This window comes from Rhipicephalus microplus, chromosome 4 (genome assembly GCF_043290135.1).
Source record: "Rhipicephalus microplus isolate Deutch F79 chromosome 4, USDA_Rmic, whole genome shotgun sequence".
Classification (NCBI taxonomy): Eukaryota; Metazoa; Arthropoda; class Arachnida; order Ixodida; family Ixodidae; genus Rhipicephalus; species Rhipicephalus microplus.
In genome coordinates this window covers 198,143,617-198,167,105 of record NC_134703.1, presented here as the reverse complement: position 1 = coordinate 198,167,105, position 23,489 = coordinate 198,143,617, and the positions used below count along the sequence as shown (strand labels likewise).

Here is a 23,489-nt window from a genome sequence, read left to right as displayed (position 1 = left end):
GGAGCGGGTAGTCGGGGGGGTTCATGGCGTGCGCGGTGAATCAAAGCGCGCAAAGTTTGTTTGCGTGGGTTTCACGAGACGTCAGGGTCACCTTACTAGCTGACGGCTCGCGTCTCCGCCATTCAGTGCTGCTGACGCACCGGCTCCGCGAAAGACGGTGAAAAAAGAGGAGGTCCACAGCATGGTGAGAATTAGACGGCGTAGATCAAAGAGTGTCACTACTTTTCAAAATACAGGGGCTTTATTCGGCCACGTTATCCCGTGGTCTGCACACTTATGCTCACGCCTGTACGTGACATTCTATTGTGGATGCCGGAATTTGAATATGCGTGCTCATGGGTTTGAACGAGCATAAAATATGGTCATGTAATTGAACGATTTGTATCATGAGATCATCGTATTTTCATAATGCAGTGTTCGCAAAAGAAGTTGGGATTGTTGCGAATTGCCCCGCCGCGGTGATCTAGTGGCTAAGGTACTCGGCTGCTGACCCGCAGGTCGCGCGATCAAATCCCGGCTGCGGCGGCTGCATTTCCGATGGAGGCGATAATGTTGTAGGCCCGTTTGCTCAGATTTCGGTGCACGTTGAAGCACCCCAAGTGGCCGAAATTTCCGGAGTCCTCGACTACGGCGTCTCTTATAATTATATGGTGGTTTAGGGACGGTAAACCCCACATATCAATCAATCAATCAATATTGTAGCGAATTTTTGGCGTTGAATTTCTGTGTCCTTTTGGATGGTATGGTTCTCCAGTATGACCTGAATGTTAAAATGACACACATCCTTTTGGGTTTTTTTCTCATCTGACGCCCACCTGTGGAGCTTCGCGTGACAACAACCGGTCTGTACCTTCGTGTGGCTGAAAGGCAAGAGGGTAGCTGCAATCAATAAGTATTGGCTGTGTGGTTTTTATATCACTTTTTCGTTGATTTTCCGACATCGTGGATTGCTTTAGAGGGCCGCTGCAATGACGATTGGTGAACAATTTGCACACGATCATGTATTCTCAATATTAAAATAATCTCACTTTGGCCATTCAGAAATATAACCCAGGGACCAGCTGTAGCAATAAAAATAAAGAGGAAACAAAAGAAAATAAGAAGGCATCGCATAACATTCAAACTGTGCACCATGGAACCAAAACATAAACTTTCGAACTATCATATGCGATAACTGGGTGTGCCGATGAATTTCAAGAGAGCGTGAAACTCTCTCTAGATTTTCTTGCTCAATAAATCGTCCACATGGCTCTACGGAGGTGGCCGTTATTTACCTAGTTTCCCTTTCTTCATGGTACACAGGACAGGCGCTGAACTGTCGGATTGATTGTGCAGAAAGAAACAAATGCATGTAATCCGACTGCGTGCGCATCATAACATTACAGTACTTCAAATGATAAATTAGCAATCATGAAGACAAATAGATAGGGCAGCAATGCAGAGGTCGTGGTAGGTACTAATCTGGAAGTTGCAGCAATTTAACGGGATTTTTTATGAACGTGCCTGAAGATGGCGTGTGTGCGCTACGAAACAAAGGTTTACAGCTACACGAGTCCATCCCACTGCTAGTTCAGAACTTTCATTGCACTGAAAGTTCTGAACTAGGTTTGCTTTTAATTTAGTTGTTGTGCCGGCCTAGTTTCTCATTAAGGCAGGCACCAGTTTTTCCAATATATATTTTTCCACATGTTACTGGGATGTTGTACACAAATGATACGAAACTTGCGCGATGATTAACAGAGTACATATTCTTATTCTTCCGTGACTGCTCATTGCTCTTCGTGTCTATTGCGGGTCGTGCTTTCCCGGCCTTACCACGCACAGAAAATTTTTTTACCTAATAGTCTTTTGCAATGACATCATGGACATATTCTTAAGTTTTATGGCGGCGTTTTTATAGATGCGGTAGACTACGCCTGCATACACATTAAACGACACTACTTCCCATTTGTGATCGCATTGTGACTCCTGTGGTTGGAAACCCTTGTTTCGTAGCAAGCATGCCACCTAAAGCACATTGATAAAGAATAGCGCCAAACCATAGAACCTTTCCACATGAAAAACAACAATCAATGCATTTATGCCCCATCTACTAGTCTTAATTATTGAGAAATCCGCATATTTCAAAAAAGTTACAAGCATACGTGACGACGCACGAGCAGTCGGGTTACATCTATTTGTTCCTTCTGAACAGTAAACCCGGCAGTTGTATGGTTCAGCCCCCGTCATTTGTACTCCTTCGTCTCATGTCGTCGTTTTTCTGTGCTGCTGTACAATGAAGGTGTCTTGTTGCTAAGCCGAAGGGTCGCTCATGGCCTTCATTGGGAGAGATGCCTTATCTGAGCGTTGCTCACCGCAGTTGCATCCAGGCGCATAACACCCTCGTTCGTCTTTGGTGGCGTTCTCCACGCACCGTTCGCCAGGAGGACACGGCCCGATACATTCTGCACGAAAAATGCAAAGCATTCTATATTAATTTTGTTCAAGCATCACTAAAATAGACAACCATTGACATAAATAACAAGATATAGCATTGCTCTTGAACTCCTGAGACACTGTCGTAAGTACAAAGAAACCGCGTTGTATGCATTCAACTCATGCCTCAAAAGTCTAGAGGCACCGCCGCGGTGGCGGCTAATGTCCCGGCGGCGGCGGCAGTGGCGGCTGTATTTTCGATGGTGGCGAAAATACTGTAGACACGTGTGCTCAGATTTGGGTGCGCGTTAAAGAACCTTAGGTGGTCGAAAGTTCCGGAGCCCTCCATGACGTCTCTCATAATCATATGATTGTTTGGAACGTTAAACTCCACATATATCAAATAATCAAAAGTCTAGCGTGATTAAAAATGTCGCCAGTGCCATTGAATTCGACCCACATGCAGGATATCGGAGATATTAAAGCAGTGAGAAACCGCTAGCATTAATCAACGCCCATCTAAACTCTAGGACAAAAGAGAGCAAAGCAGGTGTAGGGGTTCCTCCTTTGAGGAACTGAGCAGTGGGATTGTCACTCCCATTATTCCCCTAAATGGAGAAACTGCAGGGGGACAAATGGTTAGTCTGCATGCTTTCAGTGCCTCCTTCGGGGGATGAATAGTTCCTCCCTGCAGTTGCTCCGTGAGAGCCAGATGTTACTCCTGGCAGCTGCTCCTCGAAGATTAACGGTAAGTCTTGACCATTATTCTCCTGTTTCCGCAGTTAGGGCACGTTCACACTTGGCCTCGAAGAGAGCGAAAACGGCGAAACTCTCCGGAAACTGGCTCGCTTCGCCGCCCAAGCGGCCGGAAAACTACGATGATGATAGTTATAGCGCGAGAACAAAACGACGACACAGAGACAAGAAGGACACGAAAGACACGAGCGCTCTTTCTTGTCTCTGTGTTGTCGTTTTGTTCTCGCGCTATAACTATCGTCATGTCATACCAACAACCCAAGCTGCCACACGGAAAACTACGCCGCGCGGCCAGCGTGCAAGAATCGTTCCAAGACCAATCTTCTCGCCACACAAAAGCGGATTCAGTTTCTGTTTCACGGCTTTGGCCGCACGTTGGATCGACACTGCAGGCATGCGTGAAGCATCTCGTTGCTGCAAGAAGAAACACAGGTATGAGGTTTTGCATGTTATAATTATGAATCACACACGCCGTAGCAGCGCTTACATTCTTGGAGGTCTTCTGTTAACTGAAATGCGAAAGAAAATGGTGGGTTCGGTCAAACATTACATGGCCAGCCATATCAATGTTGATGTGACGGGCGCTATTCAATTGATGTCTGTGGCCATGATAGCAAGATTTCGAGAGAATGTGTGTGTCACCTCAAGAAGGGAGTATGTTAGTAGCAACTGAAGGTACTCCTAAGTTAAGTCTATCTGTTTTCTATACATAGCTGAGGGCTCTTTTTATAGGCCTATTCACTAATGGACAATCTAAGCAAGATAACGTGTGACGAATAACACGTACCGTCTGCTCGGGTTAAAGAATACATTGAGCTCGAGCCCATTGTTACTGTCAGTTGTACTGTTCTGTCATAGAAAGCTAAAGCAACACATGGTGGCACTGCGACTCTGGACAGGCAGCGCCATCTTTCATAGAAAAAATTGGCAGATACCGCGTACTGTGGGAATCGATGATATGTGAAGCAAGAATTAGAAATGTTTGTGTGTCACTTTAAAATCGGCACAACATTACGAGGTGAAGGTAAATGATGCCGTACATGACTTCCATGTCGTGATTATCATGTTTGGATGTGTCGTGTACCTTCGTCATCTATTCACGTAACGTGATACCAAATTTAGTATATGTGGAGCTACCGAAACCGCCGCGAGCACGCTTTGAGCGTGGTATGCTGTCATGTTCTTACATGACACGCATGTCAGTATTATCACGTTTGTACCAGTCATATATTTCATCATCCATTGACGTCACGTAACACGAAATTCGGTGTATGTGGAGCTAGCAAAACGACCGCGAGCGCATCATGAAGGACCCAATATACTCCAATGAAGCGTTGAAGCGTGCACGCTGGGCACAGCGACGCAACGTTCGCAAAACGCAAGCACTCTATATAGTCTGACGCAAAGTGCGACCAGCGTCCGTCGGCGCGGCCCGACGGCAACCGGCACGAAATGCGTCATGCTGCATATCGCGCCAGTGCTTTACCCAGGCAACACTGCGTCTCCCTCTTTTCGTGACGAAGGGACGCCGGACGCGCTGAAACGCGCATGCGTCAAAGAAACGTATAGCGGCGCGACCTGCGAGTATATGGCAGGACCGGCGCCTGGCGTGGCAACGGCGGCGTGACGCGACGAAATGAACGCCGACAAGTACGCGCACCACGCCTCGTCAAATTGTATTGGCGCCTTGACTGCGACATTTAGTGAGGTTCTCGCATGACACGCATCTCATGATTATTATGTTTGTACCAGTTACATGCCTTCATCATCCATTGGCGTCACGTAATACATATTGGTGGCGATGGCGTAGTGCACCTCTTGTTGAACCTTTTGTGCTTCCACGAACGAACAGACAGATTGAAAGAAATATTGCCTGACCGGACGTGCATTAACATCAGCATGGCGCACCGCCATTCTAGATTGCCATATACCGTGCAGGCCCAGTAACATAACTAGGTCGAAAGGTATTTCTTCTTCATTTGATACTGGTAGAAATCTGATGCCATAGGCATCGAGAGGCAGATCCTTTTTCAAAGTCCTTTGGAGAACATCCCAGAAAAAGACTGCATCCCAGCAGTCCAAGAAAACATGTTCAATTGTTTCCGGCTTTTTGCAGAGAAGGCAATCAACACCCCAAGGAACGAATAAGCCTTTTTCTTGCATCCATGTTTTCACGGGCAAGGTCCCAGTGTGCAACTTAAAGAAAAAGGATTTCGCTCCAGGTGTTACCTCCATTTTTTTAACACGGCTTAAGACATTTTGGCCTGGGCCTACACGGTATAATGCTCTATATAGGGGAACAGGAAGAACTGTTTCTACTAAATCTTTGTATAACTTTTTACGCGAAACCGTACTGAGGTATTCCAATGAAAAACGCGTTTTTAGAAAGAGACATGAATCAACAACTTCTTTTAAGAAACCTCTAACACTTGCTTTCATGTGAACAGATGCTACCACAAATTCTGGCAACCGTCTTCCAAGCCTAAGCTGTATAACAGTACGTATGAATGGGTCTCGATTATTTCGGAAAAACATAAACCGATTAACTAACTGACGAAGGTACAAATGACACAGACCAAGTCCTCCAGAGCGAACCCGTCTGAATAAGTTAGAATGGCTTCATCAAGTAGAAGGCCTTCTACAGATGAAGGAATTTTAAAAAGCCTGTTAAATATGATGCTTTTTACCTCTTTTTTTGTTTCATGTTTCTACTTTGTTTGATGTATATATGTTTGTGAATGTTGTATGCAAACAGGCAATAAAGAAAGAAAAAAGCGGCGATGGCGTAGTGGTTATAATATCACCCTCGCATGCAAAACATTCGTGGTTCGAATCCCGGTGCCACGCAGTTCCCAACCAGATTGAAACAAAAAGTGCGTGTGGTGATGCAACTGCATAAAGAGGCCTTGACTAGCGAGCTTCCCTCCTTTTGTTAGATTCGCTTCTCCGAATTGCTTGTCCAGCGCCGAGATCTTTATGAAGCCGCACTGCAGACGGTACATTGTGAGGTGACTCACACTCAGCGTGTACTTTCTGCACGAGCACGTAAGCGAGCGGCAGCGCATTGGAACGAAGGAAAAACGCGCGATACACATCACCGATTTCTACTCTTAAATGCGAAGCATTTCTATTGACTTTGAGTGTATCTATCTATCTATCTATCTATCTATCTATCTATCTATCTATCTATCTATCTATCTATCTATCTATCTATCTATCTATCTATCTATCTATCTATCTATCTCTCTATCTATCTATCTATCTATCTATCTATCTATCTATCTATCTATCTATCTATCTATCTATCTATCTATCTATCTATCTATCTATCTATCTATCTATCTATCTATCTGTCTATCTATCTATCTATCTATCTATCTATCTATCTATCTAGCTTGCCTATGACTATTAGCTCTACTTGCCGTGTTGATAATAGTATCAATACAAAACTTGGTATGGCACAACATGACTGTATGAAGAACATACATTTGACTAGTCATAACATGAAAATCATGGCATGTATATCATAATTGTCATGATTTACATTTCATGGTTGCGAAGTTCTTGTGGTGGTTTCGTTCACACGGCATGTTTAAAACTGGTATGGTATGACATGATTGCACGGCGATCACAAGCGAGAGATGCAAACTTGAAAATCATGACCTGCATGTCATGTAACATGACTACATACCACGCTCATGATGCGCTCACGGCCGTTTCGCTAGCATTGATTGATTGAATGATATGTGGGGTTTAACGTCCCAAAACCACCATATGATTATGAGAGACCCCATAGTTGGGGGCTGCGGAAATTTTACAACCTGGGGTTCTTTAACGTGCACCCTAATCTGAGCACACGGGCCTACAACATTTCTGCCTACACCAGAAATGCAGCGCCGCAACCAGGATTTGATCCCGCGACCTGCGGGTCAGGAGCCGAGTACCTTAGCCACTAGACCACCGCGGCGGGGCGTTTCGCTAGCATCACATATACCAAATTTGGTATTACGGTGCATGAACGGATTAAGAAAATATGTGACTGGTGCAAACATGATAGCAATGAGATGCGGGTCATGTAACAACATGACTACAAGCCACGCTCCTGATGTGCTGGCGGCCGTTTCGCTAGCTTCACTTAAACCAATTTCGGCATTACGGGGCGTGTATGGATGACTAAGGTATGATACTGGTGCAAACATGACAACTATGATATGCGTGTCATGTAACAACATGACTACATGCCGCGCTTCTGATGCGAGTGCGGCCATTTCGCTAGCTTCACTTATACCAAATTTGGTATTACGGGACGTGAATGGATGACGAAGGTATGATACTGGTGCAAACATGATAATCACGAAATGCGTGTCATGTAACAATATGACTACATGCAACACTATGTGCTCGCGGCCGTTTCGCTTGCTTCACATATGCCAAATTTGGTATTACGTGACGCCAATGGATAACGAAGGTAAGTGACTGGTGCAAACATAATAATCATGAGATGCGTGTCTTGTGAGAACATGACTAGATGCCACAGTCAAGGTGTCAATACATTACGACGTGAAGAGGTGCGCGTGCTCACCGGCGTTGATTTCATCGCGTCACACCGGCGTTGCTACGCCAGATGCCGATCCTGCCATATACTCGCAGGCACGCGCCGCTCTGCGTTGCTTTGACGCATGCACGTTTCAGCGCGTCCAGCGCCCCTCCGTCACTAAAAGAGGGAGACGCAGTGTTGTCCGAGTAATGCAACGACGCGAAATGTAGCATGTCGGAATTCACGCCGGTTGCCGTCGGGCCGCGCCCACGGACGCTGGTCGCGGCTGGCGTCAGACTATGGAGTGCTCGCGTTTTGCTAAAGTTGCGTCGCTGTGCCCAGCGTGCGCGCACGTCAACGCTTCATTGGAGTATATTGGGCCCTTCATGATGCGCTCGCAGTCGTTTTGCTAGCTCCACATATGCCAAATTTGGTGTTACGCGACGTCAATGGATAATGAAATATATGACTGGTGCAAACATGATAATTCTGACACGCGTGTCATGTAAGAACATGACAACATACCACACTCATAGCGTGCTCACGGTCGTTTCACTAGCTCCACATATACTAAATTCCGTATCACGTGTGACGTAAAATGACGAATGTAAACAAAACATCCAGACATAATAATCATGACACGGAAGTCGTGTACGGCATCGTCAACCTCCACCTTGTAACGTTGTGCTGATTTTAAAGGGACATATCAACATTTCTCATTCATGCTTCGAATTTCATCGATTCCCACTGTACTTGGAATCTGCCGATTCTTTTAATGGTAATCACATATCCACCGCTTGTATGCTTGCCTTCGAAAATATCTAATGATGATATATGGTGTTTATTGGCGCAAGGGCCATGTGATGGCTCAAGAGCGCCACTACTTGATAAAAAGATATATGAGTAAATGAGTGAAATGATTACGTGTTAAGATGATGAGAATGACGTGATATGTGTACAGTGAAAATGGGCTATTAACGCTTCTGATAATTATAATATTTAGCGATGATGGAGCACGAATGTCTTTTTAATTCCCTTGGCTCCAAGGACCTTGAGACAGATGTTACTAATGTATGTTCTGTAACAGTGGCCTTTCTTCAAAGGTCGTGCTAAAAGTTACCAGCGTTGATCAATGATGATAATAAAACATCTATTATTAAAAACGCAAAGAGCGACTCAATTTAGCGACGAACATCGACAGACGAAGTGGTCTTTTTTTGTCGGTATGGTGATGGGGAGTGCTTTTTCAATTGTGTTTATTCCCTGCATTGGATAAAAACGTAGATAACCATGAGTGGTTTACCACATTTCTCGCACACGGGTGGATCGCCAATCTGTACTATGTGTGTGTCCTAATGTTAGCCTTGTATCTGTTCCGCCTGCCAGGCCTAAGTTCGATACTGGCCGTCAATTGGCAATAGGTGGCTTAAAGGCCAACTCTGGTAATTTTTTCGACCATGTCAAGGTAATGATGTTTTTATGTTGATGAGACACTCTTGTAACGGTCGCAATAGTTGAAATGCTCAGGAAATTTGAAAATAGTTTTAAGTGTGAATACACTTTATAAGCGACCCCAAACCATCCACCGCCGTCGGCGGCGTCCGCAGTCTTCTCTTTATCTTTAAAAGAAAGAGGACTTGGTGGGCCGCAGCGCGAGGCTCTACCGAATAAGCCACAGACGCGACGCTGATATCGGTGTCAGTAACGCGCCTTATATCTTTAACGCCGCTGCGCACGTCCCCCTCCCCCTTCGCTCGCTCCTCCGCAAAGCGCTGGTACTAACCGTGAGCTACAGCGATAACACGAATAGGTGCTAATCTGTAGTGTAGTTTGTGTGTGTGTGTGTGTGTGTGACGCGCTCGTGATGTGTGCATTTAATGCATCGTACGAAAATCGTAAAGTGTAAATAAACAATACTTCGTATATAATGTATCTGTGTACAAATGCTTCATGACAAACAACACTTAAATTCATTAATTACAGTTTAATCATCATCATCAGTAATAAAACTCCCAAGCATTTCCCCGAGGGTGAACATGGTTAAGTGCGAATGCACGGGGTGATGCTATGAGGGGGAGTAAAGTTAAAATCCGTTGGCATTCGCCAGTGACTTAACGTAAACTCCCCCGTGTGATGAAATTGCGATTCCCAGGAACCATTACACCATAAAGGCACCATAGCGTGATTAATAAATATAATAGTGCGAATTAATAAATACCCCTCATAGCACCATCCCGTGCATTCGCACTTAACCATGTTCACCCTCGGGGAAATGCTTGGGAGTTTTTAATAGGCAGAAATGAGCAAAACAGAAACCGAAACCTGACCTGTCACCCTGTCTGCGTTTTACGTACTATTTGATAAGAACCGGAGCTGGTATGCTGCTCCCGAGGGTGCGTAGTATGAAAACTGTGAAAGCCAGACCAGCAAAGCGCCGGCTAAACACCACAGAGGAAGGAACAAAGCTTTCCCGTGCTGTACCCGTGCCAAAGACCGACGCCATCGCTTTGTGGACGGAACAATAAACGCTGTAGTAGCTGAAGTAGCGACGCCATCGGCTGCCTCACTTTGGTTGACATGCCGAACATGACAGCACACAGACATTGCTGCCAATAATTCTGGCAAGTGAGGTGAGCTTTTCGAGGCAGTCTTTGAAATTCATTTGCAAGCATTCAGCGCATCTCTCAAGCCTGTAATTTGGCATGAATGACGGAAATGTGCAAAGTAACGTATTGAGCGAATTAACGTCTACTTTATTGTCTGTTTGGCTGTTCCATGTACTTTGCCTACATATTCTGAGCTGTCTTTTGAAGAAAGGTTCCAGATCAAGCACGGGGATGGCCTATGGACGTATTGGCAGTGTTTTCGTGGACGGATCCAGCTAGTTGGTCTGCCATCAGATTACCTTGGTCATCGCCGCCCCCTGGAACCACCCTGCATAATAGTAAGCAAAACTAGAGACAGATGGTGTTTAGTGTTTTTTAGGTCTCAGAGCTTTTACACGCCTAATGAATCTGAGTAAATTACTGCAATTTGTAGCTATAATTGTTCAATGTGTTTGTGGGAGTCGGTGAAGGACCGATCCCAACATAAAACGTGACGATGTTTATTAACTTGGTAGCAACAGCAGGGCAAGCGTGCCGATGCTGCGCTCGAACGGTTTGAGAAACAATCATAGAAACAAGCTTGGTAGCTTGAGTTATGTAGCGAGCAGTGGTGACTTGAGCCTGCGGAGAAACTGCGTGGCGCTGTATTTTATCGAAAGCATGTTGCAGCGAGTGGCCGTGTCATGCCGGGCTTATCAGTGACGAGACGGAGGCTGCGCAGGTCTGTGCACAGCCATCGCCACATCACCCCCTCCCCCCTTCCCCGCGTAGTGCACAGCCCTCAGGGTCTGTAGAAATCTGCGAGGCGTACCAGACGTCCAGAGGGTATCGTGAAAGAAGCAGGCTGCGGCGTCGGTGGCTGTGGGATGACGCCAGTTGATGGAGTGGCGCTGCCCGGTTCGTTCGCCACGATGTATGCAGGCTTGAGTCGGTCTATCGAGACACGGACGTTATTCCCATTCAGGCACAAAGTGAAGTCCTTGTAGCAATGGACGACTAGATAGGGTCCGCTGTAGGGTGGCTGGAAAGGCCGGTGGACGGTGTCGTTGTGGAGGAACGCATGCGTGTACGATGCTAGCTCTTAGAACACAAAGATGTAGGCTCGATATGCTGGGCTGCAGGGAACGGGCGTAAGGAAGCGATGGTGCGTCGGAGCCGGGCGACAAAGTAAGTGGGGTCTGACGTCGTAGTGCTGGATGGCAGAGCTGCGAGAAATTTACCTGGCAGGCGGAGTGGTTCTCCGTAGACGAGCTCTGCTGGTGTAGCATAAATGTCCGGCTTGAAGGTGGTGCGAAGGTGGCACATAATGGCGACTTTGATCTGTCGGTGGAAACGCTCGATCATTCCGTTGGCGAAGGCATGGTAGCTCGTGGTCGTCAAGTATTCAAACGCGATGGTCAATCCCAGGACCCTGAATAGGTGGCACTCAAACTGGTCGCCATTGTCGCACTCAAACTGGTCGAATAGGTCGCCATTGGTTGGTGGGGCGCCTAAACGGGCAGTCCAGCTAGAGAAAGCCGAAGCGACGTCTTCCGCAGTGATTCCATCGAGGGGCCATGTCTAGGGCCATCGAGTGTACCGGTTGATGGCGGTGAGGCAGTAGCGGTAGGTTTCTGCCATGATAAATGGTCCTATGATGTTGAGGTGGACGGGCTCGAACCGACCTGATGGGTGAGCGAATGTTCCGAGTAGGCACGTGTCATGCCTGGCGATTTTTGCGCGTTGGCATTGAAAGCAAGCGTGCGCCCACGTGCGACAATCCCACTGCATGGAGGGCGAGACATAGCGGTCTGCCACGAGGTGTGTAGAGACACGTATGCCGGGATGGCTGAGGTTGTGGAACTAGTTGAAAAGACCACGGTGACGGCAAAGGGGCACATAGGGCCTCCTTTGACTTGTTGACATATTGCAGCAGATTGTTCTTGCCGACCTTGGAATGGAGACTTTTCTTAGCTGAAGTGAAGACGGGCCCTTGAGAAGTTCCTGCAGCTCAGCGTCCGTGGTCTGAGCCTCGGCGAGATAATCTGCTGTTATTTGCACCAAGCTTATGGTGGCCACACATCAAAGCGTGTCGGCGACCATGTCGTCCTTCCCGCTGATATGTTGGATCTCAGTGGTGAACTGTGCAATGAGCGAGAGTAGGCTCTGCTGAACAGACGGCAGTTTATCGCGACGTTGAAAGAAGGCGCATAAAATATCATCATCAAACGACAGAATAAGAAGAAAGAAGACTGCTGCCTGGAGCGAGCGCGTGCTACTTCACTTCTTCTAATTAACCGTATTCGTTCGAAGCAGCCCATGGTCTCGATCGTCTTAATAATTGTGCCGTGAACCAAGATACTACGTCCTCGCAAGCAACAAACGTTAATCTGCCACAAATCAGCAGAGAAGAAAACGGCGGAGGAGCAGAGGATGACTCGGAACGAGCGACGAGATCACAGTGGACTGTACGAGCATCAGAACGAACGAATGACAAGTAAAGAGTCATTGTTAGCCGCCATATGAGCCACGAAGTGATAACGGAGAAAATTAAAGTGCTTCGCTCCCAGATCACGTAGCTGATCAACGCATCCGAGCAGCAAATTAATGATGCAGCTAACCGGGAGGAGCTGCTTACAACGCAGGCGCAGATTAAAGGAATATGCGACAGTCTCAAAAGCGTGAACGAGCAAATTGAAAAATTTCTCACAAAAGACAATGCTGAAGCTGAATTCAAAAAGGTCATAGAGTACGAGACATGAAATTAACGACGACCTTGTCTGCAATAAAATTCAGAGTTCGACAGCCTGCACAACCGGATTCAAACGATAGGACAAGGCAGGGGACGCCATCAAGTACAGGACAAGAAGCAACGAAACTACTTAAGCTAACAAAGCTTCAAATGGTGAAGTTCGGTGGAAAAGCTTTGGAGTCGAACCAACCGCTTTTGGGCTTGGTACGAGTCGGCAGTTCACCTGAGACCGAACATGAGCAAGGCATAAAAGTTCAATTACTTGTTAGCATCGCTAATTGGAAAAGCAGCGGCTGCTATCGAAGTAGATCAGTACTCGCAGAGTAAAATCATGACGACGCAATCAAAATGCTTCAAAAAACGTTCAGAAATTGCGAACGTTCAACGTGAGATGCACATGAATGAGCTCTTGAGTTTTGAGAAAGTGAGGTCTGCTCAATATACCGATGACTTAGGCTAGTACAGAGAATTCAGAGAATAGGCGAGTACAGAGAATGCAAGTTAATATATTGGCACTTAAGTTCCTAAAAGTGGAAACCAAGAGCTATGCGCCGATGTTCTTACCAGTATTAAAAAGAGCAATGCCACCTGAATTATCGGTGCAGTTCAAGTAAAAGACGAACGGCTCAGCTTCAGAACACGGTGAGCAAAGCAACCCAACAGGAAAAGCGTGCGAGGAAACGCTGGACAGGCTTATGTTATTATTAACAGAGCAACCAGCTTTTCGTGAAAAAACGCAACCTGAACAAGAAAGCATTACTGAAAAACCAAGAGATAATGACTGGCAGATACGCACAACTTCAAGCTTCTACAGCTGAAAATAAACTTGAGGCGGGTAGAATTAACTAAAGGGAGGTTATCTGATTGGTGGCTAAAGTTAAGGCATGAGTGAAATTAAACCTTAACCTAAAAAAACCTAAAAAGCTTTTTTCTTTAAATTACATTCGGGTGCGTTACAGGTTTAAGATTTTCTTAGAAGATGAGGATTTTATGTCATCGGTTCTAACTGTTCGAAATGCCGAAAGCCGGAGACCATAGGTAACGCATTTTTACAATGTTAGGAAGGGATATTCCTTCTGGGATATTAATCAGAGAGCTCTAAAAGAAAGCTACGCCTACATTCTTTGGGTATTAGGTTTTTAGCAATAGAAAAGGAGGATGGACTGCCATTTAAACTAATAATGCTGCTTGGCCTCCATTGTCTATGGCGGGGTGGAATGGCTGGTTACCACTGTGACCCTCACAGGCATCCTGCACGCATGCTTTTCCGCGAAAGCATAGCTCAATACTTAGATATACTCAAACAACAAAACTATTTTGCGAACTGGCTCTCAGGGTTAAACCCCTGGGGAACATCAGAAAATTTTAGCACTGTAACCACAAAAATTTTAGCGACTGTTTGGACATCACTTCTGTTGTGCTTATTATTGTTCAAGGTGTCTTATATTTATGTTTATACTACGTGCAAGAATTGATAACAAAAAAGATAAAACAAAAGTCAGCATGACGCAGTGGTTATTGTGTTCAGTTGGGAATCTGACTGTTGCACGCTCGAATCCCCCTGGTTGCATCTTTTTTTACGGGCGCTTTCTATGAAACTTTTTACACAATTATTTTTTATTTTTTCGTTTTTAACGGCAGCTAATCACGGTGGTTCTGACGCCGTCTCACTCGCCAGCACTGACGGCACTCCAGCATCCACCATACGCCAGCATACACCATGTGCCACCAGTATTTGCTGTGGTCAATGACCGATAGCTGGTCCATCAGTTTTAAAAGCAGGAGGACGTCTTTATTTATGTGCTCCAGTCGGCCTGTGTTTATAGCCAAGCAAGAATCCGAAGTCGCGCACCGCACTCGAAGGCAGATCTTTAAAATCTTGCAGGATGAATGTCGCAGGCAGCAGGCCGAGGTGCTCCCTCATGAACCCAACAAAGATGAAGTCACTGCATCTTCACCACGCACTCGTGCGCATCGCCAAAAGGCGGCACTCGAGTCCCACCAGAAACCCGCAGCTGCGTCGGCTGCTCTCGCCAAACAGTGGGAGCTGACGACTGCGCCAGCATCTTCAAAGCTGAGGAAGAAGAAAAAAATGACAACATATCTACGGGGTGAATGATGGAGAGTGGGTCGAAGCTGGGTCTGCACGCCACTGCCCCACCGCTTCGGCCTCCCGTTGTCGTACTGCAGGGTCCACGTGGCTCCGCCAGCCGCGCAGCTTTGCGGTGCGCTTCTGTCTCACGCGCCCGCACGTCGGGGTCCCACAGAGTGATACAAAAGATCAAGAGAGGACACTTTCATAGGCCTTTTCGGCTGATTTGGGTTCGCAGCGCACCGAACGGATGTGGTGAAACTTTGCAGCCTCAGAGATGGCAGACCACAGAAAAGTCCCTCTTAAAGGCCATTCTGTAGTGACTAGGATTATTATTATACAGCCTCTGAGACCACTTCTACGTGCGTGCTCATTTCTGAGGCCATACTAAAATTTTTTTAACGCGTCGTCTGCATGCATCGATGAGCTTGGTGTAACCTGCACTACTAGAGCCGCAAGCACACGATGGCAATGTGTGTATATGCACACAATTTAATTAAAACAGGAGAGCCATTGGAGAACATGACACCGAGATGAATTGCCTGAGTGCGTGCCACTAAAAGGATTTTTTCTTATCCTACTATGACGTGTCATTTTGTTGACCAGTATATATATCAGTGCGCTTTCACGAATAAAGTTAGTTGATAGTTTGTACTTGTCCAAGAAGAGAGCAGAATGGATTAGGGAACAAACGGGGGTTAAGGATATCATAGCTGAAATCAAGAAGAAGAAATGGACATGGGCAGGGCATGTAGCGCGTAGACAGGATAACCGCTGGTCATTAAGGGTAAGTGACTGGATTCCCAGAGAAGGGAAGCGGGTTAGGGGGAGACAGAAGATTAGGTGGGCAGAGGAGATTAAGAAGTTTGCGGGTATAAATTGGCAGCAGCAAGCACAGGACCGGGTTAACTGGCGGAACATGGGAGAGGCCTTTGTCCTGCAGTGGACGTAGTCAGGCTGATGATGATGATGATGATGATGATGATGATGATGATGATGATTGTACTTGTCCATCTCTCGTGTTTCTTTTGCGCCATAATCAGATTAAGATTAAACCAACTCGCCTAACAAGACACTCTGCAGAATGATTTGAGGAGCCGAAGCTTTTATTTTCCAGCGATATTCTTGGTAAGCACATGCCCACTTTCTTAATCTTTGATAAACGCAGGCACAAAGAGAATTTATTTCACTGTGAGACGCAAAAATACAGCTGCCATATCATGAGTATGAATTACACACAAGAAATTAACATATAGGCAACAATATAGGAAAAACCACAGCAGAGTAAAACTAGTAAACGCACGCAACTACACACAAAGTGCACAACGCGACGTGGCAGTAGTTGCCTCAGCAGTTGACTCCGATATGAACCGAAAAAAGAAAAAAAAATGTTGGCTACGTTTTCTTTCCCACCTTCGCACTAATTTTCTTCTGCACATTTTACATCACTCTTTTGCAAAAAACAGCCACAAGCAGTTGCTTAAAAACAAATCAGTTTTAGGTGTCATGCAAGCCGTTAACGAGGCAGGAGTGTTTACTCAAAAATTACGTCCTAACTTTAGCTAGCAAACATTTTTCCATATTAACCACTTCTCTTATTGCGCTCATTCAAGCTTCAAGCAATCTATGAACGGTACAGTTAGCGAAATTGAGCATAGCTGCACTTTTTATAAAATCTCACTCATGCAGTGAATTCCAATACATATACCGGCACAAAGAAAACCTAACAACGCGAGCGGCGACTCAATTTTTTGAGCCAAGAAGGAATTTTCTCTCAAACGTGGTGCGAAGCATTCCCGACAGTGTTCTTTCGTGTGAAGCAATTCACAAAAACAGTACGTGAAGTGAAGAGCACAAAACATGTCTTGGCGCTGAACAGCACAATGCCAGAAATGCTATAGGTTGAGGCTTCACTGACAAATGCATTACGCCATTAACATAGTATTGATGGTGTTCGTACCTACCAGCAGCCAAGCTGAGAGGCAGCCGAAACAAGTGAAGACCACGACGCACGCCAGGTGCGTTATCGCACAACATTTATTGCATCTTCCTGCTGCTGCACGTACTTCTTCATTGCCACAAATGCTCATAAATACGGAGCGTGACAACGTTGCCGTCGCGCCGACGCCACATGCACTTCTTTCGCGACTGATTCATGCCTGATCACAGCCCGATGTTATCGCACCGTAAAATCGTAGACGATAAAGACACAGAACACCCATATACTAAATAAATACAGATTCACGCCACCATCACATGCGCAAAGACACGTAGACGTATAATGCACTAGAAAAGGTACTGTAGTAAATAACTAGCACACGTGCTTTCTTGAAGCAGTAACTGATGTGTTGTCATCCTACGGCTGGAGTGAAGCTGCGTAGCTCAGCCACCTTTTGGCCCGACTGACAACTCTTGTCCTTTTTATGCTACTCTATGGGGGTCCCTTCTTCGAGCGCGAGCTGCCGCCACCCTGCGCGCACGCCACTCAGCAGCCTTGCCCATCCTCCGCCGTGCGCAAAAACGGCGCCTTTATTGTAATATAGAGCACCCCCTGACGTATGGTGCCACCGAAGAACACGCGATCGTAGTCGCGCGAACGCCTCTCTTTTTTTTTCTCGTTTGTGTGACGTCAACCCTTCTTTTTTTGGAAGTAACGCCCTCTAGTGTATGGTTTGCATTTTCAGCGTATAGTACAAGTAGCACTCTCTGCGGTCGATTCAAGTATTAACGAGGGGTGGTTACCCACAACGGGGACGGACAAGCCACTCCATAACGAGCTTCGCCCCTAAAAGACGAAGCGCAAGGTGGTAAAACGGGACACAAGAGCCCCCTCGAAACTCACGGAAGTCAACCCTCGGGGTAATATAACTGAAATGGACATTGATACTTTGTCAGTTTCAAGCTCCTCTTGGGAGCACCACACACCGGTCTCGTATCCCGCAACAACGGAAACGGGCGACCCGAAAGGAGAAGACAGTCTCTCCGTCCCCTCTCCGACTGATTCTCCGACCACCGAAGTCGACACGACCTTGATGCCGGAGAAGACAGCTCTGCCACCCCCCACAGCTATGAGGAAACGCGGCGGCACTAGAATCTTTTAGTTGGCCATACGGGAAAGATGCGTACGCTGTGAAAATTACGTTGGTGTACGCTGCATGTGAAGCACGCAACACTTTTAGTTCAACGTACATTGATTCGTTTCACTGAACTACATACGTCGTATTAGAGATGCAAGGGTTTTAACATGACTATCAACGCCAAGCACGCTATTAGTATGCTAGGTGTCATTATTGACCTGGCCTCTGGGATCTGCGCGAAAAACATTCTGGCGGCCAGGGTGAGGGCCATCAGTGTACAAGTCAGGCCGTGGCGTTCGCTGTATAAATTTTTAGCATCGTTTCTATAAGTCCACCGACTGCGAACGTTCACCTTTGTTGTTTTGAACTTGGCTGCGCAATGGGTCTGATCGGGCACGGCCACACTGGATCGACCCCAGCGTTCTATTCAGCGCTACTGTGCATGAGGCTCAGTGTACCCTGCAGCAAGTGGTCGTGTTCTAGGTATTCTTGGCCTTACGATTGCTACCGGCACATTTAAGGAGTGAAAGCTCGCACAACGTTCAAGGCGTGTTATGTTACACCATAAATAAAAGTACGTGACATGTTGCGGTTTTATTTACGGGTCGACTTGCTGAAACGCTTGGCAGAAAAATACGCATTCTCGCAAAAAAAACTTATCGAAAATAATTCTTGAGAATTTTAGTGAGACGCCAGGCAATTTCATCTGAATCATCAAGATACCGGAACGCGCCGCTTGAATTTACCTTGTCTGGCATGAAAACATCGCCTTTCATTGTAAAGTTTACACGCCTTGCATCAGGTCTCGTGTTGCGTTTCCTCGAAGTCTCGCGAAAACGTAACGCAGTAAGAGTTGCGTTGCATACGCAGCGTCTTGTTTCGGGAGTACGCGTGCATCTCTGGAATCCATACGTTACGTACTGCACATGCGCAGTTCTCTCCCGTGGCAGTGCTGCGTACGTGGGCTCGTTACGTACGCCCAACTGAACCTGTCTACCATAATCCACAGACCGGTAAGGAAGAAGGCAAACTTCCTCTCCTCGTCTTGGGATGCCATAGCGGTGTTTCTGTCTGGCTTCGCCGCCACCCGACGCGTCCGTGTGACCTATCGACGCAATCTTGTTGCTGTGGAAGTCACTTATGAGGTGGACCCTTTGTAACTTCTCGGAGTACAGCGCGTCTGCTCCATCAACGTCAAGTCTAAACTCCTCGAGGACGACGCCTGTGTGGGCATCTTATACGGGGTAGACGAAGATTTGGATGCCGCTGACATCGTGGCAAACATCGACTTGGCCGTTCCTATCGTCTCGTGTGCACGCGGTGACAGGTGTCTCACAATCACTTTCGAGAGAACCACCGTACCACCGGAAGTGTACCTCTTCAGAACAGCTTAAGTGGGGGCTTGCTCAAACATACTGCAGGAAAAGGCTGCGCTGCAAAGTTGAGCACAAAAAACTGGACTGACACAGAGAAAGTGCTCATCAAGCTTCCTCTTCAAGCGGCGCAGTCTGCTCCGTGCGACCCCTACAATGCGTCTGGCGCTGCCGCTTCGGCCACGCCACGGCGACCTGCTCGCGGGACCAGCACTACAACCACTGCGGTGGCAGCCAAGTGAAAGCACCGTGCCCTGCGGCGCGCCCTCACTGCATTAACCACAGCGGCACCCAACAGGCTATCGAGCCGCGCTGCCCTTCCTGGCAGATTCAGTGCAAAGCCGCCGTCATTATCGCCTCTTCGGATTGTCCCGTGACGCGCCGCCAAGCGCTGGACCACTGTCAAGAACACGTACAAGCGAGGCAGCGAGGCAGTCATGCAGGGCCGCTCCTCTCGGGGCCCAGTCGCCGGTGGTGACCGATCGGCGTCGGCATTCGCTCCTCGCCCTGCTACCAGTGCGACTCTTGCCTCTACGAGCACGAGGACTCCATTACCCCCTCCTCTGAATATCACTGCCCCCGAGGTCGACCCGAAGGACACGGTGATCACCGCACTCGCGGCGGCCATTCGCGCAATGATTGTGCTCCTGCTGCCGTATTCTCCAGTTCCTGTACTGCGTGCCGCTGCTCTCGCTGCGCATGAAGCCATCGTCCCGGCGAACTTAGACGACTGGATTAACGCATCTAGGCCATCAGGACACTCATCTGGGTGCTCAACTGAACTTTTTTTCTTTTAGTTAAACTGAATTTTTTTTTTCATGCTTGGGCTACGTGCCCAAGCGAGTGTTTCGCGCTCTCCCGTCCCTTAATGCACCACTTCGGCTCATCATCTCCTTCTTCCACGAATATATTTTCCCCGGCCTTCTCGGTGGCTTTCCCTGTCGTTTGCGGGTTCTCGCGGTGGTTCGGGCGCGCGCTCAGTGAGGCGGAGCGAATGTGCTTACCTTTTGAAAGACGATAGTCTTTCTTGGGGACCTCTGACGGAAAAATTTTGGTCTGTCTGTCTCTCTGTCTGTCTGCCTGTACATTTGTCTGTTTGTCCATTCTTAACGGTACACTAAACGGCACCAAAGTGAGCAAATGATACTCCAAACGGCTGAGCAGCGCCCACTAATATTGCTCAAAGTTCAGCGTTCACACTTTTGCGATTGTGTTTTAAAAATCAATCATTGTGCATATCTGATGAACCATAACAACACGTCATTATTATGTGTATGTGTCAATATATGCATATTTTTAAAGACGATAGTCTTTCTTGTGGACCTTTGACGCAAAAATTTTTGTGTGTTTGCCTTTCTGTCTGTCTGTACACTTGTCTGTTTGTGTTTAGAAAACTTATTGTCACAAATGTCCATAACACTTAACCGAGCATTTTCTTCTTGGACATACACTAACGATGATGAACAAGAGACGTTATTTACATGAACATGGATATGAGATGACGTTGAAATAAAGTGTGCATTCGATGGTTAACACAAACACAACCACAAAAAATATTTGAAGGTAAAGAAGAGACTAAATAAAACAGGAATATGTACATTTTGCATATTTACATGTTGGCATGCCATTTCTGCCGGCGCATCGACACATCAGCCTACCACTGTACATTTTGAATATTTACATGTTGGCCTACCATTTCCACCAGATCATCGACACATCAGCCTACCAGTACCAGGCCGGCTGAATAACAAGTTTCACTCGTCCGTCACAGGCGGACACAAGAGGGCAAGGTCAGTGCCGAAAAAATTCCTCTTCACCAAGGAAGAAGAGCTCCTCCGACAAAACAGAGAGCAGCTGCGAGTGCAATCGCTCTAGGATCGGGTAGAATGCGTGGCGGCGGCGGCCCGCTGCAGCCGCTTCGCAGCGGTTGCGCCAGAGGCAGAAAGAGCCGGCAACAATGAGAAGAAAAGCGAAGCGGCCTCGCGAACAACGCCCAGAAGAAACGACGCGATTTACTCTGAGGCAGCGAAATCTAGCACGTACGGCTCTCCAGAAAAACGCGAGCAACGAAACAATGCCTTAGAAAATTCTGATTTGTTTCCCGAAGGCAGCAGTTCGGACATGTTGCTGACTGGACAATTCCGCACCTTTCGAGGAGGTCGAGAGTGGGAAGCACACCCCATCCCAGGCGCCACATGAAGTTCCGGAGGTGTCCAGGCAGAAAAGAAGTTGTTAGCGTGCTCCAAGACACCCGTCTAGAGCGAGCACGGTGGGCTGGGGGGACCAACGGAAGCAACAAAGCAGCAGTTGTCTCAACTATGTGGTTATTGAACACAGCTATGCCAGGACAGGTAGACTGGACATAGCGAAAAAATGCAACAGTTGTGGCATAAACTGCTGCAAGTGTTGCTGTTAAGGGGGCTGCAGCCCCCTGTTAAGGTGCACATTAGGCATCAAATGCTAAAGGTGAGTACCCAGAAAGTAATATGCAAGCGTTCGTGCGGGAGATTCCCCCACTTGCACTAGGCGCAAAAGGAAGCGTAGTGCCAGCAGCCGGCAGCGTATGGACACTGAGAGGAAAGCAAAGCCTCCCTGAGAACGCTGCTGTCCCAGTGCCGCACGAGAGACCAACTCAGCGCCATTTGACCAAAAAAGGAACACAATTAAAGCAGACTGCAGTGATCGCACGATACGTAAAGATGGTTGCACGACGTGAGAAAGGTACCAAATGCGACCGCCACATCCAGTCTGCGCAAGGTACCTCCGCTCAAGAAGTGGAAAGCCAAAATCCCTTGCATCCTGAATTTTCAGTCTTACTTCTTCAAGAGTGTTTAACCAAACGAATTCACGAATGCCATAGTGGCTGTATAAAATACATAAATACGAAGGGACATGGCCAGCTGAATAGAAAAACCGGCGCTAAGCCTGGAGTTTGGAGAGCCGATGAAAAAATACCGGGATTCAGAGATGTTCAACGCTGCACCTGAAATGTCGCCATACTGGGAAAATACACTCAGGCTGCGTGACAGGCTAGCTTCATCTGAAAGGTACAAGGCTATATCGTCAGCGAAAGCTGTAACTTTCACGACATTGCTGCGAAGAAGCGCAAAACCCCGGACGCGTGAATTCGAGTCAAGATCACGCAAATATGGCTCAAGGCTGAGGACAAATAGTACAGGAGACAATGAACACCCCTGATGGACCCCACGTGTTATGGAAAAGGCAGCACTTTCCGAGCCATCTAGAGCTAGTGTGCTTAACAGACTATAGTGTAGGTATTTCTAATCATTTCCACAAACGAATGAGTAAAGCCGAAGGCCGTGAGCACACTAAAAATATACATCTGCTCTACTCGGTCAAACGCTTTTTCCAGGTCCAAAGACACAGGGATATCACGCGCACATCGCGACAAAGCATAGACTATGATATCACGTGTGGTAAATGACAAGTTGTGTATTTCTCGTACAAGTACTGATGAAGTCTGGTGATGACCTACCAGGGTGTTCAACAGACCCCTGAAACGTTGAACTACTACCGCCGCAAATATCTTATAGTCAACGTTCAGGAGCGTGATAGAACTCCAATCTTCAACATTAACGGAGGAAATATCAGCTCTTGAAATAAGCACAATGCGTCCATCTCGAAAACTGGATGGAACGACACCGTCCTCGGAACATTGCAGGATAACTGCGGTAAAGATAGCACCAATCTCATTCCAAAATGTCAAATAAAACTCAACAGAAAAACCGTCTGACCCAGGGGCCGTTTCACGTTTCATAGACTTCAGTGCCGCCTTTTCCTCTTCAGCCGATGGAGGAATGTGCAGGCGATCCGCAGCTTCTTGAGGAATACGGGGCAAACTTCTGAGCATTGGGGGTGTTTCATCACAGTTAGTCCGCATG

At 47.0% G+C, this 23,489-nt stretch overlaps 1 long non-coding RNA gene across 1 annotated transcript in view; it reads right to left on the bottom strand.

The window, feature by feature from the left end:
* Window positions 1–2,354: 2,354 nt before the first annotated feature.
* The window catches only part of LOC142814089 (uncharacterized), a 110,691-nt gene continuing 89,556 nt past the window's right edge, over window positions 2,355–23,489 (bottom strand). The window contains exon 3 of the long non-coding RNA XR_012894805.1: window positions 2,355–2,444. This is a non-coding gene — a long non-coding RNA (uncharacterized LOC142814089). The remainder of the gene's footprint in view (window positions 2,445–23,489) is intronic.